The sequence below is a fragment of the Ambystoma mexicanum genome, chromosome 6p (genome assembly GCF_040938575.1).
Source record: "Ambystoma mexicanum isolate Mex_15411 chromosome 6p, UKY_AmexF1_1, whole genome shotgun sequence".
NCBI classification, from domain to species: Eukaryota; Metazoa; Chordata; class Amphibia; order Caudata; family Ambystomatidae; genus Ambystoma; species Ambystoma mexicanum.
In genome coordinates this window covers 69,170,449-69,189,780 of record NC_090935.1, presented here as the reverse complement: position 1 = coordinate 69,189,780, position 19,332 = coordinate 69,170,449, and positions in this window count along the sequence as shown.

Genomic DNA, 19,332 nt, shown 5'->3' with positions numbered 1-19,332 from the left:
GAGGAAAAATGGATCGAGGATGCACTCCGTACGTGCAAAAAAAAGGAGTGAGACCTATAGCGGAATGGGTGGAATTGTTATACACAAATTCCGCTGTGGGTAATAGAGATACCCAGTTATCCTGATGTTGGTTAATATAGCATCTCAAATATTGCTCTAGGGTGGCATTCAGTCGTTCCGTCTGGCCGTTCGACTGAGGGTGAAAACCAGAAGAAAGAGCCCTTTCTATGCCGACCCTAGAGCACAATGCTTTCCAGAAGTTTGAGACGTACTGACTGCCTCTGTCGGAAATGATTTTATCTGGTAGGCCATGCAGTCTAAAGACGTCTCTAGTAAAGGTCTCCGCCATTTGAGTGGCGGTAGGTAGTCCAGGTAGCGGAGAAAAATGTGCCAACTTGGTGAAAGTGTCAATCGTCACCATGATGCATGTACAGGAATCAGACATTGGTAGATCCACAATGAAATCGGTTGATATGAGACCCCATGGGCGTGTTGGCAATTCTGCTTGAGTAAGTAAGCCTAAGGGTCTCCCAGAAGGGTATTTGGCTCTAGCACATATCGGGCAAGCCTTGACGTAGTCTTTAGTATCTCCTTTTAACTTTGGCCAGAAAAACCTTCTTGCGATGAGTTCGGTTGTGTTAAGCACTCCTCTATGACCCGCCGTCAGTGAATCATGGCACCACCGAATGATCTTCTTGCGCCAAGGACCCTCTGGAATGTACAGTCTGTTCCCAAAAAACACAAAACCTTCCCTCTCCGTATATGCCTTTCCTTGTGGTCTCGGAGATGTCGATCTTTCTGAAGTTATAGCGGTCTTAATTTCTTGAAAGAACACATTGGTAAACCCCAGGATCTTATTCCTTCTGAACATGGTCTCCCGATGATGAAGGGCACTCTCCCCGGGAATCTCTTTCCTGGACAAGGCATCTGCCACCTTATTAGAGGTGCCAGGTACATAAGTGATATGGAAGTCGTATTGGGCAAAGAAATAAGCCCATCTGGCCTGCCTAGAATTTACGCACTCCATGTTTTGTAAGACCTTGAGATTCTTATGATCGGTCCTAATGATAAAGGGATGGCGTGCTCCCATCAGTAGATGTCGCCACTCTTCACAAGCCAGTTTCATTGCGAGCAGTTCCTTCTCGAGAACGGAATAATTGAGTTGGCTGGGGGACAATGTTTTGGAGAGATATGCGACTGGATGTTCTTCAGTATTGTAGGTTTGCAATAGTACTGCCCCTATAGCCAAGGCAGATGCATCCGTTTCCACGATGAACTGTAGGTTTTGGTCTGGATGACGAAGAACCGGAGCTGAACAGAACAATCTCTTTAGATCACTAAAGGCCTGTTCAGCTTTAGGTGACCACAAGAAAGGTCCTGACTCTTTCCTCAAGAGACTTGTGATGGGAAGAACTACCTCGGAAAAGTTTGGTATGAATCTTCTGTAAAAGTTCGAGAGTCCAAGAAACCTTTGTACTTCCTTAACGTTACCAGGGGAGGACCAACCCAGTATGGCCTTAACTTTGCTTGCATCCATTGAAATACCATCCTTGGAGAGAACATATCCCAGATAGTGCACTGAGGAGGCTGCAAACACGCACTTCTCTGGTTTAACCAGAAGTTTGTATTGCTGAAGACGCTCTAGTACTTGAGACACATGAAGGATATGGGAATCCAGATCTGATGAATAAACCAAAATGTCATCCAGATAGACGATGACCGTGACCAAGAGTAAATCGGAAAATATTCGGTCCATGAACCGCTGAAAAATAGCTGGGGCATTCACCAATCCGAATGGCATAACTTTGTATTCGTAAAGGCCGAACGGGGTGCGAAACGCCGTCTTCCATTCATCACCCTTGGCAATGCGAAGCAGATGGTATGCATTACGTAAGTCCAGTTTGGTGAAAACGCAAGCCCCTTGAACAGCCTCTATGATTTCAGATATGAGGGGCATGGGGTAACGATCTTTTATGGTCACCTTATTGAGTCCTCTGTAGTCAATGCAAGGACGCAAATCGGGAGAGTCCTTCTTTTTTATAAAAAACAAAGAGGCTCCTCCCGGAGACTTGGAGGGTTGAATAAGACCGTTCTGCAGATTAGTATCCAAATATCCCTTTAATACTTGTCTCTCAGATTGAGTTAAGGAGAACATCCGGCTGAAAGGGACCAAAGCATTTGGTTCTAGTTCTAAAGAACAATCTTCCGGTCTATGAGGAGGCAGTTTCGCCCGTATAGTTTCCTTGAAGACCTCCTGATAAGGTAAACAGAAATGTGGTAAAGCATGGATACCCATATGGTCACTTGTTAATATAGTTGCGGTCTGATGAGTGTTCAGGAATGACTTTGAGAAACAATGCTGTCTACAAAAGTGAGACAAGAAACTCAACTGGTTACTGGTCCAGTCTACCTGAGGATTGTGCTTGCGCAGCCAAGTTATTCCTAGAATGATCGGAAAATGGGCTGCTCGGATGATGTCGAACTTGAGCACCTCGGTATGTTGAAAAATGGTAACTCCTAGTTCCTCCGTGGTATGTGTGATTGGACCCGAAGAGAGGGGAGACCCGTCCACCCCTTCTACTTTTTGATCCTCCTTACGGGCTACTCTATGAAGACCCACCTTCTCAGCCCATAGAGTGTCCACAAAGTTACCAGCAGCCCCACAGTCCAAGAGGGCGAGAGCATCTAGGGATTTCCCCCGGGATTCGATACATACCGGAATCACCATTAGTCTGGAATCTTCCTGAGTGTTAGGAGTGCTAGGAGCAGATACAGAGAGAGAAACGTAGGGACGTAGGAAATTGCAAGGTGATCCTCGGAACCATGTCCCTACTGGCGCCGAGGATTTTCGTTTCCCTGTGACTTAGTCGGTACCACCGGGCACTCCTTAATTAGGTGTTGCTCTGATCCGCAATAGGCACACAGTCCTTTTTCTTTTCTCCGTCTTCGCTCAGCAAACGGAAGAGGACCTCTGGTAGCCCCAATCTGCATTGGTTCTTCGCAGGAATGGGAGGAGGAGTAGGAAGAGGACGTAGACGGAGTGAAAGCTGGTGAACCCGTTGCGAGGCGGTGCTTGCGGCGTTCAGCTCGGCGTTCCTGAAGGCGGTACTCAATCTGTAATGTGGAAGATAGCAAATCAGAGAAAGTTGGTGGTCGGGAGGACCTAGCTAGCTCGTCTTTAATCTCTTCTCGAAGGCCCCTTCTGAATATGGCGTACTGGGCTTGTTCCGGCCACCCTGCTTCTGCAGCCAGAGCCTTGAATCGTGATATGTAGGTAAGAACATCTGAGGCCTCTTGTCTTACATCCAACAAATCCTCGCTGGCAGTAAATGTTAGTTCCGGTCGCTCAAATGTCTGTTTTAGTAGACCCTGGAACCCTGTAAAGTCATGAAGTATAGGGTTGGCACTGGTGACCAACGGTGTGGCCCAAGCAAGGGCATTGCCCGTCATGTTTGAGATCAAAAACACAACTTTGGATTGATCGGTGGCAAAAGCACGAGGCCTAAAGGTAAAGTACACCACACACGCTTCCAAGAATTCTTTTATCTTCTTTGGTGAACCGTCAAACTTCCCTGAAGGGAGCGTCATGGGAGGTAGTTCGGCAGGCGGAACCTCTCGGGTAGTGGCAAGCTGTCGTAGGACTACGTTTTCAGTCTTGACGGTCTGCAACTCTTGGGATAAACCCTGAACCGCCTTCCAGAGTTCCTGGATCTGTTCCTCTGCCGACATCTTAGTTTCTGGGCGTTGCAATCTGTCCCATTCCTTTCCTTTCCCTCCTCACCTGAATGGTAATCCTCCAATTCGTCTGTATTGAGACGCCGACGGGCGCAGAGATCTCTCCTTGAGGATGAAGAAACTTGCCTACCACGAGAGGAAGCCACAGTGAATGCCTGAAAACAAGCAGTCCTGGGACTCCTCTCCCGTAGTAGACGACAAGGGAAAAAGCCTTCTTGGCACAAAAAACCCTTGCGAGACAGGAAGTCGAGCCGAAGTCTTTCTTGAGAAGAATGATGGTCCAGCAATAGACGAAGTGATGGGTGATTGTCACTACGGGCTGAGGTGGCGGAGCAGAGCCGCAGGCGAAGGCGACCAGAGAACGCTCTCACAACAAAGGGGAGCGCCTAAGGGCGACTCAAGTAGGAAAACTCGAGCGGTCACTGTACCCAGGAGCAAGAGAGGGAGAGAGAGAAAGAGAGAGAGAGAGAGAGAGTCCGCAAGGAGCATGGGCGAGCTGCCGGAACAGAGAGAGGAGCAGACCCAAGACCAGGAAGGGAAAGCGAAAGAGAGGGGGAAAATGGCGGTAGAACAAGAGGTATCGCGAGGAGCGATAAAATGAAAAGACAGGGCGGCGAAGCCGCAAGCTGAAAACTAGCGTCTCACCCAAAAGTCAGAAGCGGAAACTACTGAGGGTTGCAACGCAATGATCGCTGGGAGAGGAAGACTTAAGTACCTCCCAGCGATCGCCAAGCTATAGGAAGACTAGACCGTGACTGCACGCAAACAACACAACGTGCTGGACACTACGGTCGGCGCCGGAGCTTCCATCGCGGAAGTAACCGCCAATCGGCTCGGCGGCGCATGACAGTCTCATAGGTTTTCTTACAGTTCTCCGTGGCCTCTCCTCTTGGTCACCTGCCTCTTGCAGTTCTGTGGTCCTCACTTCTCTGCTTGTCCCTCCTGGGTCTCCTCCTGGTGGGACCCACAAATCGTCCTGCGGCTCTCGGGGCTCTGGAGAGGCCGACCGATATAGCGGCTCTGTTCCTTCTCGTCTGGAGTAGTGTCTGAATTGTTGACAGTTCCTGGTGACAGCTCTGCTTTGATCCTCGGCCGTCACCATCGTGCCTTTCACTGCGGTTACTCTCATGGGACTTGGAGCGAACCGCGGATCTGTCTTTCTGGGCGTTGGTTGCTGCACTATCATGTCCTCGATGCAAGGGCCCGGGTGCCTCTCACGCTGAATGGCAGTGTTTGCCACCCTCATGTCCACACACAAACGGATCTTTCCTCCCTCTTTTGGTACCACCACGAGTGGGGAAACCCATGGTGTCGGGCCTGTGGCTGGTTCAATGATGCCATCGGACAAAAGTTGTTGGAGTGCATTCGATACTGCTACTTGTAGGTGGAAACCCACTCTCCGGGGGTGTTGTGGTACTGGCCTCACTGAAGTGTCAATGTGTAGTCGGATGGGAGGGCCCTTGAGTTTGCCCAGCCCTCTGCAGAGGTTGGGGAAGTCTCTCGTGACGTCGGCCTGTGTGACCAGGTTCTGCATCTGGTAGCATGCGATGGCGCCAACTGTATCTTTCGCGTTCATGTTTTCGGAGGTTGCTGTGATGGAGTCTCCCGCCTTCACGTGTATTTCTATTAAACCCAGACGAGACGCCGTGTGATAGCTGAGCAGGCATCGGCTTCTAGCAAGTGACCGGATGATGTGTATTGATGTGTCTACTTTCCGGCCATTCAGGAGAAGGCGTTGTGTGAAACATCCTATTGTCAGTAGGGGGGTGGTGACACCCCACTGAAATATCCTTGAGCGGGACTGTTGAAGTGCAGGTGGGTTCGGTAGCGTGGCATAGTCCTGTTCGCCCATAATGTTAACGGTAGCGCCTGAGTCAATCATGAATTGGAATTGTTTATTCCCCATTTTGATGGGGATCTTCGGGGCTTCTCTGGCCTCTTCAGTGTCGAGTATGAGGTTGACAAACTCATCTTGGTCGTACGAGTCATATGGTATGTCATATGCGGCTCCCTGCACCTCCTGGTAGAGAGGTTCAGGCCCATATTCCTCTGGTGGATGGTCATATTCGTCGGCGAAGTATTTGGTCTGCTCAGGCTGCTCTGGTTGTGGTGGGAATCCCGGCGTGTGGTATTCGTCTATGGCTCTGACGTATCGCCTCTGTCCTTGGCTTTGTTGGTAGTATCGGGGTTGAAAGTGTCTAGGAGGTGGCGGACGGACGAACGTCCTGACTGGCGTTTGGGGTCTCGCGGGAGGAAATGGTACGCCTTCCCTGCACACCGAGTGGAAATGGCCTTCTCTTCCGCAGTTTGTGCATCGTTGAGATAGAGCAGGGCACGATCCTGCGTGCGGGAAAGACATCCCACAGCGATAGCATTGACTCTGTAGGCGGGGTGTTTGGACGTTTTGAGTTCTGTATGGCTGTGGCCCCCTGTCGCCTGGACGAGATGGTTGCATGTTTGTGATCAGTTCAGCAGCGTCGTGTCTGGGGTTGCTCGGGCTGGCCATCGATGTGGCTTGAGCATCGACCCTCTCATGTATGCGAGCGAGCTCGCTCACCTCCTGGATGGAGAGGGGTTTCTTCAAGAGCTGTTTCTTGAGGGCAGGGGATAAGCAACCTTCAATGACTCTTAATCTTATGGCTTCTTCCAGAGAAAATGCGTCGAATTGACAATTAGCACCCTTTACTCTCAGGCGGGTTATGAATTCGTCAACTGTTTCCTGTGGCATTTGAGTGCACTTGTTGAAAAGGTAGCATTCATAGTCGCGATTGACTTCTATGATGAGGAGTTTGTCTAGGGCCTTTATTAAGTCCTTGAAAGTGTTCTGTTCAGCTGCTGGAATAGTCTTGACCACAGTCTTTATCTCGCCTCCCACTAGATTAAGGAAGATGTCTCTGATGTTGGGGGAATTTCCATCCCCAGATCCCCTGACGTAATGCTGGAAATCTTCCATCCAATCAGTCCATCTGGGTCCTTTCGTGGCTTGTGGGGTCATGGTGAAAGGGGGTGGTAGCCGCAGTTGAATCGGCTGCACTACGTGAGCCGGCGTAGGCGATCCTGGGTTGGACCCTGACGTGGAGGCTGGCGTGCTCATGACGCCGGACGCAATATGTATTTAATGTTTTAGTTGGGTAGCGGACTCACCGGGCTCCGGCGTGTATGGTGTCGCAGCAGGTGTCCAAAACGCTTCCCTGCACTGTGTTGTGCTGTGCCAGAGGCGTGTGGTGGTCCCGCGGGCTCCTTTGATCCACCGACGACCTTCTTGACCTTCTGGAGGTGTTGAGGAGAAAGGATGTCCGGATAGGAAAGGATGAGGCCTGGAGGTATTCAGGGCGTGTTGGTAAAGTACTGCGAGGAGGAAGAGGGCTTCCACTTGTGTGGGCTACAAGGATGCAGAAGGAGGAGGAGGCCCGGGGCGTTCAAGGCGAGAACGTAGGCGGACTGCCAGATGTGGATGCCTCGTGTGCGCTCGCGTCGCGGCGGGTGGCGGACAGCCAAAAAGGGAGGAGCGGCGGATCGTGGGCGCGCGAGGAGAAACCTCGTCGCCAGTGTTGCCTCGTAGAGGCCTTATGAAGGAGGACGCGCACACACGGAGATTGCACCTTGCTTCCTTTATTCTTTCAACACAAACTCTAACTGGCGCTCGGCGCGCCTTCTCCCATAATCCCCGTTCCCTTTCCTCCTCCCGCCGTGTCATTAACTCCGCCCCCACAACGGTGGGGGCAGCACTCCTTAACCCATGAGTGCTTGGCAACACGCTATCCCCCCCTTCCCCTGTGCGATGCTCCTCTTTCCCCCCTTGTGGTGTTGTTCCTTCCCCCTTGCACTTTCGCTCCATCCCTTGTGCTGGTGTGCCTCCACATAGCACTGTTGCTGCTCCCCCTTGTGCTGTTCCTCCTCTCCTTTGTGCTGTCCCTATTCCCCCTTGCACAGCCCCTCCTCTCCATCCCTTGCTCCTTCCCCCTTGAGCAGTTGCTCCTTCCCCTTGCTTTGTCGCTTCTTAGTCTAGCTCTGTCGCTCCTTTCCCCTTGTGCTGTTGTTCTACCCACTATCCCCCTATTACTTGCTTCCCTCCGTGTGCTGTTCCTTTTCCCTCCCTCATCCACTTGGACATGACCCTGCGCCCCCTTGAGCTGTCCCCCTTGCTCTTTCCTTCCTCCCGATTGTGCTTTCCCACTGCCCCCTTCAGCTGTACCTTCCCCTCTTGTCCTGTCCCTCCTCGCCTCTTGCGCTGTCGCTCCTCCCCTCGTGCTCTGTCATTCCTCTCGCACTGTTGTTCTGTCCACTTGTCTATCAGCCCCCTTGTGCTGTTTCTCTACATCCCCGGGCCTCCATTGGTCTATCACTTCTTCCCCCGATTTGCGCTCTCAATCCTTCCTGCAAATATTGCACAATGCTTCTCTGCAGGGTTGCTGGCCTACATATTATCGATGGATTTTTTAATTGTTCCACGAATTGCCACTTATTTCTTATTACTCCCTCCACGGCTCTTCTCTCGCTCTTGTGCTCTGCACTGCATTCCCTCCCATGCTGTCATTCCTCATGCCTCCCCTCCATGCTAAATGTAAAATGCAATAAACTACAATGGCCAAAACTAGGGGTTTTGTCAATGCGTCTTTCATCAGCTGTCAAGCAGTCTCTGGAGAGCACTGCCTTCAAGAATGAGTGGGTAGCGCTCTCTAGGAGTAATGTTTAGGAAAGGTGGAAATCTTCAAACTTTGTGACAATGCAATATTGAACCTGCCAGTTTCAGTACTTTTAGTTAATTCGATTTGGTGGTCCGGTGCCTGATACACAGAGCTCACTGGCTGACAGTTGCAGTCAAGCCACTGAAGCCACTTTAGCCATAGCTATGTTAATGTGCTGACCCATGCTGCTGCCTTTGCAGTCAGCCACTGGAGCCACTTTAGCCATAGCCATGTTCATGCGCTGGCGCATGCTGCTGCCTTTGCAGTCAGCCACTGTAGCCACTTTAGCCATAGCCATGTTCATGCGCTGGCGCATGCTGCTGCCTTTGCAGTTAAGCCACTGAAGCCACTTTAGCCATAGCCATGTTCATGCACTGACCCATGCTGCTGCCTTTGCAGTTAAGCCACTGAAGCCACTTTAGCCATAGCCATATTCGCAAACGGGCTCTCAGCCATGACATGCACATTTTCCAGGCAGCAAGAAAAGATTCAACCCACTCCAAGTAAAATAGCAAATGGATTAGAGTCTGTCACTGGTACCAAGCGAAAAGTAACGCTTTGCTTTAGGCTTCCCAGTATGAGGTCTTAGCTTTCATGTCAGATCTAGGGGCAGATCTAGGGGCAGGGGTAGTGATCTGCAAGACTTAGCTTTCGGAAATATTGCCACCTGCCTCAATTCCGATGAAAATGTTTTTATTTTTATTTTACAATTTCGTAGTTGAGCACCACTTCAAAGGGTTGTGCCCAGCTTTTTCAAACTAAAGAGCCAGTTCATCCTAAATTGGACCTAACCGTGGCGCTCACAGACATCTGTCATAAACCATGTGAGGCGATGGCAACCATAGACAAGCGACTATGGTGCTGGAAATACTTCTTCTTGGGAGCCATAACATCTGTGGAGATATATAGTCACTCTCTGCCAGTGAAGTTCTTCTTTGAGGAGAAAGTGTTCCTGCCTACACAACCCTCCTTTCTTCCACAGGCTGTTTCCAAGTTTCACCTGAATCAAGAAAACTCGCTCCTAGTGCTTTTTTTCTGAAACGTCAAGCTGAAAGGGTCCCTCAATATGTGAGAAGGATTCTAAAATGTCCATCTTGACAATATTTAGAATGTAAGGGATGCCAAAAGACAATTTATTCCCGTAAGCACCAGTTTAGCTCCCATGTAGGATGAACTGGCCGCTTAGGTGGGAAAAGACGCACAACCTGTTACCACCCGATTGAAAATCGAAAATAAAATTGGTCTGTATTGAGGTAGACGCCAATTGCTGAAAGATTGATCATGCAGTACTTTTCCAGGAAACCAGTTCTGAAGTGAAAGAGAAGACACAGCATAGTTAATTCAAATTGAAGATCAGGTGCCTGATGCACAGAGCTCGCTGGCTGTGTTAGGCAGAATCCTGAGCAGTTCCCTTAGGGAACACTGCAAAAAGATTAAGACTACAGGAGTAAGCAGTAAACCCAATTGGTAGCAGTCTAATTATTTATTTAAAACACACTTTAGGAAATATACTAGCACTCTAAATCAAAAGCAAGTTAAAACACAGTCAGGTAAAGTATACACACCTCCCTTAATAACTATTAGACAAGTCAGGATTAAAACACCACGCTTTGTTAAACAGATGTGAGCGCATAACCTGATGGCACTCCAATAGTTCAGTTAGAGGGTGAGAAAAAGACAGAGCATAGAAATAAAACAGGTCCCAATACTTTTAGGAGGTCTCAGCAAGAGAAGAAGAGGCAGTATATACTGTAGAGCCAAAGTTCATAGGCCAGGCCCACTTTAAAGGGAGCAAAGCGAAATGTGCCCAGGATCACACGGTTTAAAATGCACTAAAAGTCTTTGCAGAAAGTTCAAAAGAGGTTGGGGCGATTCAAGAAGGTAAAGTTAGAAGGTCTGGGGCCAACCCATTTGGCAAGCCAAGGATTTAAGGGTCAACTTGGGCAAACCGAAGAAAGGGAGGCCAGGCAGTACACCGTACCTTAAACAGAGAGGAAGCTCCAGCGGTGGCAGTTGTTCCTGGCAGTGGTTGCAGTTCATTGTTTCGACCAGGGGAAGAGAGGATCTCGTCGAGGAGGATCTCTGCACTGCACAGGGATGAAACAAGCCGCGGAGTTCGTCAATAAAAGGAGCGTTCCTTTTATTCGCGGTCAAAGTGGTGAAGCTTGGCTATTCAGCCGCCAGGGTGCTTGGCATGGGCAATTCAACCAAGAGACGTCTTTGGAAGGCAAAAAGGGGAAACTGTTTGGTCCCACCAGCTCAGAGGAAGAAGATTCGTCCAGCAGAACATCTTCTCTTGTCGTCGGGAAAGTGGTGAGGTAGTTGCAGCAGCGCTTCACCGGTGGTGTCGTCGTTGCAGATGGCTCAGCTTCTTCCCTCTTCAGATTCTTAGGTCCTGTGGCAACTTTTGAAGTTCCAGTCCCAAAGGCCCTGCTTTTATGCAGAAAAACCCCCATTCATCAGCCTAGCTGTCAATCACACATGCTAAGTGGCGAACCGGCCGGCTCACTACTGGGCCAATCAGAGTAGAGTGCGACTTGGATTGTCGAGGCAATGCAGTCCAGGGTGACAATTCCCTCCTTCACCCCTCCTGTGGAACCCAGACAGAGTGGCACCATTTGGAGGGCTTATGTGGAGAAGCCCGCCAAAATAGTGGAACAAAGGGCTCGACGGACACAAACGCCATTTTAGAAAAGAGTTCTGGCAAAAAGACCCAACCGGGGATTTAATATTAAATAAATAAACCGGCGGTATCTTTAACATTGCACCAAAAAGTGGTGTGTTTACAATCAATGGGAAAATCCCATAGAGAATATTCCTGTGGAATATTTCGCTTGGTAACCACTGCCACCAGCCAGAAACCCGACAAGGGGATACTGGACAGTGCCCCCTTGAAAACAGACCCTGGGGCAATATACTTAACCCCTTCCAGTACTTCCACAATATGATGGTTTGTACTGGTTCTGTTCACAATTTGGGGCTAGTAAAGTCAATGGTGACTGTACATGCCCTGGGAGACAGTAGTCAGTCCCAGGGTATGGAGTCTATGTTTGGGGGTCACTATGACACCCCTGTGTTAGTGCACTGAGGGTGCTGTGTAGCACACACATAAAAAATAGATGATACCCTATGGAGTAGAAAGAAAACCCCATAGCCCATAAGCACACACAGAGTCAAAGACACTCAAATCATGCCTAAGAGTGGGAGGAAAAGAGTCTCACTCTTAGTAGGAGAAAAAAACAAACCCCAAAAATCCAGCAAAGCTGCTGGGGGACTCACTAGGTTTGGGAAATTAGCCTTATAAGAGAATTCTCCCTAACAGGCTGACAGCTGCATGGACTTGGAGCCAGGACAGGGCTTTGCCTGTGTGCATTATAGACTCTATGGAATGATATGAACAGTAGTAGCTACACATTACGCATTGTCTTACTGTTCACTGCTGTAGAGGCCCTGGGGATTGTTGACTCGCCGGGACATGTGCAATGCCCTAGGGCATGTTTCAATCATAACTTTGGTTGCATTTGAATGAATTTACACTCCAATGTGCCTGTTAAATAATAGGGCTGGCCCAGTTGCCACCTCTCTGATATGCCGTTCAGAATCTACTGATTGCTTGGTATATTCAACTCTCCGTGATCTCTGGGTGAGTTCTCTCTTGCTTGCCTGGTTCAGGTTAATGAAACGGGATTTTGTTTTCTCTGTGCTTGGTGCGGGTCAGTGTGTCTCCCCTTTGGTACCCTAAAGCGTTCTTCTCGAGATGGTGTGAATGGGTGAAGCTGGCGTGGAAGGGTCCCTGTAAGTCCTGGCAGGGGCGCCTCCAAGGGGTGCCCAACGGGGGCCATGGTCACCCTTATAAAAATGCTGCCCCCCCCATCGGCCACCCTGCGAAAAAGCAAAAAATGAATACTTTTTTTTTTCTCGCACTGAACTGTGCATGGATAGTAATAATATGCCCAGTTCAGTGCAAAAAAAAAGTATTTTTGTGTGCTTTTTTTCTTGCCATGGGCCTGGCACGCAATGGATTGGACTGGAGAGTCAGAAAGCCACAGTGGCCCTGCCCACCATTGATGATCCAGTGTCAGTGAACCGTCCCGGAAATAAACATACCCTGAGCGTGCGCATTTCTGCTTGGCTCGCACTGGCTCAGGCTGTGTTCCATCCATACGCCGGCAGTGCGCAGGGCACTGGATCTTGCACAAATACTCTCTCCAAGCAAGATTACGAACTGGTTTTCAAATCAGGATTTTTTTTACAGAACCCTTAACAGCCGTCGGAACATGGTATGAATTACTGCGATTGTAGATGAGCTGTGCCAAACAGTAACACCGTGGAAGTTTGCAGAGAAGCAAAGGCTTCATAGCAGCGATCAGCAGGGGTTTTGTGGCTGGATAGAAAACTATACGAACCACCTTACTACCTGCAGGTATAGTGTAATGAGCTTCTCCATGTCCCTAACTGCAATGCTACCTCTGACTGCTTCAAAGGAATAACAATGTGTAGTTTGGCTTTATAAAGAAGAATGCCCACACGTATCCAGCACCCTGGATTTTCATACCTCTGCCACTTATACTGCCTATTTAACACACAGCGGGGATTGCATTATCCCCTATGCCGCTCCCAGCCTAATTCCTAGGGGTAGCAGTAGCAGAGGAGTGAGTGGATTTTTGTATGGGCAATATACAGGTATATTAAAGGAGCCTGTTATTAATATGTTGCATGAAACAAGTCAATTGACTATTTTACCAGAGTGGACATGGAGAAATGACACATGTATATGATGTAGACCGTAGATTTGTGTATGAACAGCACACCTTTTGAGGGATTCCTCTTGACACGTGCAGAAACTCCAGAGGAGGGGGGCAAGAGGTCCCCTATGGCTCCACTAAACGTGTTCAGCCAACTCACCTCGGAGATCCGATTGCAGCCTGCAGCCATTCGTTTAAATCCCAACAGGGCCGGTCAAGCGCGCTCCAATGTCCATAAAATGAGTACCTGAGCTGGGTTATTATCCTTCATAGAGCGTTTTCCAATGGGGTTTTTCTATTATAAAACGCTTCTGTGAATTAGGCCCTTAGAATACAGAGAGGGTGAAATTCAGAACCAAATAATACATAAAGGACCCATGGGGGCTACAAGCTTCTCCCATGTGTCTGTGAGTGTTCACACTTTATGGATTACATGTGATATAAAGTTTCGAGGAGAGCCATGCCATCGCCAGTTCTGATGTCATAAACAAACACTACACTACAGCCGTACAGTTTTCAAATCACATTTAGAAGCTTAGAATAGGATCTGCCAGTTCCGGCGCTATCACTAGCAGCAGGCATCACTGCTGTTATGCCCAGCCTGCAAGAACATGTCTCATTTCTCACCTCGGAGAGCGGTGTATTTACTTAAACAAATACAATGCTCTCTGAGGTGAGAAAACAGGCATTGAAGTGAAGGGTAGAGGCGGAGGACAAAAGCCTGCCAGCCCATTAGTAGGTCTCCCTCCACTCTCATGTTGCACCTAAAGGCTTAACTGCTGGCTCAGCTTTTACATGGCTCATGCTTTCAATAATTACCATTAACAAAGAAAAGTATGTTTGTGTGCATTCATGGATCGTATGTATGTATGCATGCATGTATTAATGTATGCGTGCATGCATGCAAGGGAGTGTGTAAATAGTTGTAGGTTTGTATGCTAGGCGTGTCTGCAAGTGCACACCTATGAATGAATGCAGTGTGACTGTATGAATGGTGTGACTGCGCGTGTTAATGAGCACACAGTCTAAATGTTTTGGGTGCTCGTGTGAATGACCGAACAGCTGTGTGAGTGCATGTGTCTGAATGTCTCCATATCTCTGTATCTAGGGTGCGGCATTGGAAAATGATTTTTTTTTTACAAGAGCATGGCATGTTTTATTGCAGTTTTTGGGCAAAGGAAAGCCAATTTGAGTGTTTTAATGTGATGATGGGGTTGGAGTGGGGGTGGGGAGAATACTGCAGTGGGGCTGGCCTGGCAGTGTCTTACTTTGGCATGATATGTTGTACTCGCATTAAGGTCAAAGGCAACATGATGAGTGTTCTTACATGGGGAGCGCATGTTTCCTTATTTTGACTTGGGTCTTTATTTTACTGGTGTTTAAGGTCAAAGGCAGCATACATATCCTTACATGGGGGGAATATAACATGATGCGTGCAACATAAGTGTTCTTATATGGGGGGGATTTGTGTGATGATATGCTATTTATATAGCGCTTTCGCCAAAGCGATGTACAGAGAACATATTTACATCAAATGTATCACCCAGCCGAAGTTTGCACTCATTTAATGAGCTTTATTTATTTATTGCATTTTTTGACATTGCCCAAATCTGTACGTATCACGGCGGTGATACAACTTGTTGAGCAGGGAAAACAGAACAGTACAGAGTAAGAGAGAGGTAACAAGGTGCAAAAGCAACATAATAGTATGAGGTCCGCAGAGGAGAGTAGAGATCACGGTGGTCACTTTGAAGTATGAAAGACAGGTGGCCTTGCCAGGATTTGAACCTGCGAATCACACTCGGATTATAAAAAAAAAGCATGTGCCCAGCCCGCTGAGCTATCTTACCGGCTAGCCAGCAAGAGCATGTTTTCTTTCTGTGGCATTGCAGTTTATTACTGGTGTTAAGGCCCAAGGCAACGTATTTTTACATTGGGCTGGGGGCATTCGTGCTGCCTGCAAGGCTATGTTTTTTTACTGTGGCATGACATGTTTTACTGCCGTTAGGGAGCAAATACAACATGATGAGTGTTCTTATATGTGGAGTGGGGGATTTGTGTAGCCAGCCAGGATATGTTTTCTTACTGTGGCATGGCTTTTTTTCACTGGCATTAAGGCAACGCCAACACGAGTATGTTCTTACATGGGGATACTGGCATGTATTGGCAGAGCCAGCATAAACATGCTTTGTTATAGTATCATTACTGGCATTATTGACAAAGCAAATATGACTATTTTCCTATGTGGGAATAGTGGCATATATAGGTGCACCAGAATGGACACGTGTGAGCACAATCAATATGAAAATGCTTTTTTTACACTTGCAGAGTACTGGCATATAGCGGGCAAAGGCATTATGAAAATGTGTTCGAAAATGCTCCAGTGCATTATTGGTGGCTTGGCATCTAATGTACTTTTTATGTCTTACCCTACAAAACCTATTGTAAACTGTGTGGCTTTTTACCTAATTTATCGCAAAGTGTACTGTAAAATGCATTATTTTAACCCATTATTTAAAACCTTTTCTCAAGGGGACACATCCCTCTTGATTGGTTCGCCCTCCCTCACTACTCTCTGTCACTCTTGTGCATTTGGCCGGGGGGCAGAACAAGGGCCCTTCCTTCTGCAGGCTCTTCTTAGTGTGGGCCCTACTACTTTAGCTCCAGGCCCCACTTGTTACAGAATAATGGCTGCACTTCTGGTGAGTTGGGGTGAAAGATGGATCTAATGGGCCATAGGAAGGCATGATATCTACTCAGCCTCCTGGGCTTGGGGAGGGGGTGTTAGGACGAGGGGGGTTCAGTAGCGCAATAGGTTTAATATCCTGTCTCATTAACAGTTTTCAAATCTGCCATCCAGCCCTGCCAAAATGTTGAGGATGGATCCGCTCCTGTGTGGCACCCTGTGGGCCACCCCACAATTTCCTGTGGCCTCATCAGGCCACCCCTATGAAAAATGTCTGGGGGCTCCACTGGTACAGTGGGCTGGTACTTTGATTGGGCTCAGACCAATCCACTGACCTGACAGCTACTTGACTCTGTCCTGCACTCTGGCCTGGACAACTCTTAGGTGAACCAGCAGTGAAGGCAAGTGGCAGAGCGTAACACCATCACACAACATCTGCCTATCAGACTGAGGGGCTATCAGTCTCCATGCCATTCAGTGTTCAACTTCCACTGCAGGAATACATATGCATTGCAGAGGTTGCGGCTACAGAGCAGTGGCAAAAGTTGCCTACCAGCTCTGTGTGATTTCTTTCTGTGAAGTTAGGTCATTCAATTTGGTGTTAAGTTACCAGTCAGAATTATACAATTTTAACATTTCACCCTCTTTCCATGTTGTGCTGTTTGATGGGTTGTGTATTTTAGAATGTTTCAATGGTGCCACCAATGTATGTTTTGTGTTTTCCTGTGATGTCATCGTTATGGGAATTGTTATTTTTGAAACTTGAAAAATCCTACATCTTTTTGGTCACAGAATGTTGGCAAGTATGCGATACTGGGTGAGATGTAACATGGTACCAAGCACGAGAATGGACACAGCTAGCAGTGCAGCAGCGTCTGATAGGACCTTGAACATCAAGGCCTGGCCAAGTAGGAGCACATTTCAGGGCTGGGTGGTCTCCTGATGGGTGTGGCCGAGATATCAATGCTTAGGAATCGTGTATGGATGTTTTTTGGGGTTCTCCGCGGCCTGGCCACACTCCTCCTTTGCATTTTAAATGGACGCTGTGAGCCGCATGTCATCACCAGCAGGTCTCTCTCTCTCTGGCACGGTGTGTTCGGCGGCGTTATATAGTAGACACACAGTCGCATGGTGTAGATGAATGAATGCAGACGCCATGTCGATGTATGCTACACTTATAGAATCTAATTTAAGGTGAGTGAGACATTATATTTGGTGATTTATAATGGTATTTGTATGGTTCAACCTTATTGATCAATGTGGAGAATTCATTATGGTAATTATGTAAAATTGATCTTTAACCCCGGGAGTGTAGCTCAGCGGCAACGTGCTCGCCTTGGTAACAAAACGACACGAAGCGATATAGGTTTGATCCCTGGGTTCCCGCTTAGAAATCTTTGGGTATTTACGCCATTATAAATATGCAACTAAGACAAAACAATTACGCAACTAAAGAAGAAGAAAAAAAACACAACTCCTGTAACAGCGCCTCGATGCGCGCGGGCTGTGTGAGCGCCTTAAAAATGCAAAAAAATAACTATATAAATGAAATAACATATGGTACATATTTTATTTATATGTATTGAGTATACCTGTTAATGTATGTATTGTATAGCATGTTTCATAGATACAAGTTCTAAAAAGCAAAGGTCTCATTTTTTTCTAATCCCTGACTGAACTTTTTGTAATATAGACATGTTCTTAGTGTCTCCTCCCCAGACCCCACCCTAGGCCTCCCCTTCGAGGTACCAATGTTGGCACCTGATGGATGGCTAAGCTATTTAAGAGGGGGATGGTGGGCGGGCTGTGGAGAAAAGGGGAATCCAAGTTAGAAGTCAGGCACTCGCTAGGGTGAGTACCTTTTCCTTACACCTATGTCAGGCCGCCTTTCCTCCGTACTTTTGGGAGATTTCCCAAGCACTGACGGCCCTACTATCAACATAGCTGAATTTGTTTCGGAGGGCCACTTTTTTCATTAAGGCACTAATGTCAATGGAGAGCCTGTGCACTGGATCATGCTGCTGCCTTTGCGGTCAAGCCACGGAAGCCACTTTAGCCATAGCCATGTTCATGCGCTGGGCCATGCTGCTGCCTTTGCGGGCAAGCCATTGAAGCCACTTTAGCCATGGCCATGTTCATGCGCTGGGCCATGCGGCTGCCTTTGCGGGCAAGCCACTTTAGCCATAGCCATGTTCATGCTCTGGGCCATGCGGCTGCCTTTGCTGTCAAGCCACTGAAGCCACTTTAGCCATGTTCATGCACTGGCCCATGCTTCTGCCTTTGCAGTGAAGCCACTGAAGCCACTCTAGCCATATCCATGTTTGCGTGAAGCCTCTGGAGGGGAGCCACCCTTGCGCAGACGAGCTTTCAGCCATGACATGCACATTTTCCAGGCAGCAAGAAAGGATTCAACCCGCTCCAAGTAAAATAGCAAATGTATTTGAGTCTGTCACTGGTACCAAGCGAAAAAGTAATGCTTCGCTTTAGACTTCCCAGTATGAGGTTTTAGCTTTCATGTCAGATCCAGGGGCAGGGGTAGGGATCTGCAAGACTTAGCTTTCGGAAATTGGCACCTGCCTCAATTCAGATGAAAATGTTTTTATTTTATTTTCAATTTCGTATGTTGAGCACAACTTCAAAGGGTTGTGTCCAGCTTTTTCCAACTAAACAGCCAGTTCATCCTAAATTGGACATAACCGTGGCACTCACAGACATCTGTCATAAACCATGTGAGGCGATGGCAACCATAGACAAGCGACTATGGTGCTGGAAATACTTCTTCTTGGGAGCCATAACATCTGTGGAGAAATCTATTCACTCTCTGCCAGTGAAGTTCTTCTTTGAGGAGAAAGTGTTCCTGTCTACACAACCCTCCTTTCCTCCACAGGCTGTTTCCAAGCTTCACCTGAATCAAGAAAACTCGCTCCTAGTGCTTTTTTTCTGAAACGTCAAGCTGAAAGGGTCCCTCAATATGTGAGAAGGATTCTAAAATGTCCATCTTGACAATATTTAGAATGTAAGGGATGCCAAAAGACAATTTATTCCCGTAAGCACCAGTTTAGCTCCCATGTAGGATGAATTGGCCGCTTAGGTGGGAAAAGACGCACAACCTGTTGAAGTAGCATTGAACCACCAGATTGGAAATCGAAAATACAATTGGTTTGTATTGAGGTAGGGGGTGGGGGGGAAGAAGGGAGACACGGGGCTTGAACGGGGGGTGGGTGGAAGAAGGGAGACACGGGGCATGAGCGAGGGGTGGGGGAGAAGAAAGAAGACACAGGACATGAGCAGGGGTGGGGGGAAGAAGGGAGACACGGGGCATGAGCGGGGGGTGGGGGAAAGAAGGGAGACACGGGTCATGAGCGGGGGGTGAGGGGAGAAGGAAGACACAGGGCATGGGTGGGGGGTGGGAGGGAAGAAGGGAGACACGGGGCATGAGCGGGGGGTGGAGGGGAAAGAAGGAAGACACGGGGCATGA